Source organism: Brassica oleracea, chromosome C3, assembly GCF_000695525.1.
Source record: "Brassica oleracea var. oleracea cultivar TO1000 chromosome C3, BOL, whole genome shotgun sequence".
NCBI lineage: Eukaryota > Viridiplantae > Streptophyta > Magnoliopsida > Brassicales > Brassicaceae > Brassica > Brassica oleracea.
The window spans coordinates 58,634,857-58,635,091 of record NC_027750.1 but is presented as its reverse complement, the minus strand read 5'-3'; positions in this window follow the sequence as shown (position 1 = coordinate 58,635,091).

The window sequence follows — 235 nt, the reverse complement described above, 5'->3', positions numbered from 1 at the left end:
GCCCGAATGGTTTCCTCCAGCGCCTTCGTGTGTTTCGGCCATAACCCTGACCGTTTCATCACCATGGATACATTTGAGGATTACTTTACTCGCAGTCAATCAATGGAGTTCGTCGTCTAGGACGACATAATGGGCACTGCGTGTTTTTAGTCGGCGGGCTGTCCATTTCTCGGTTGGAAGTTCCCCCTTTGAGAGATAGTCGATGAACTCAGTTCGCCAGTCGGGGCCGAATATG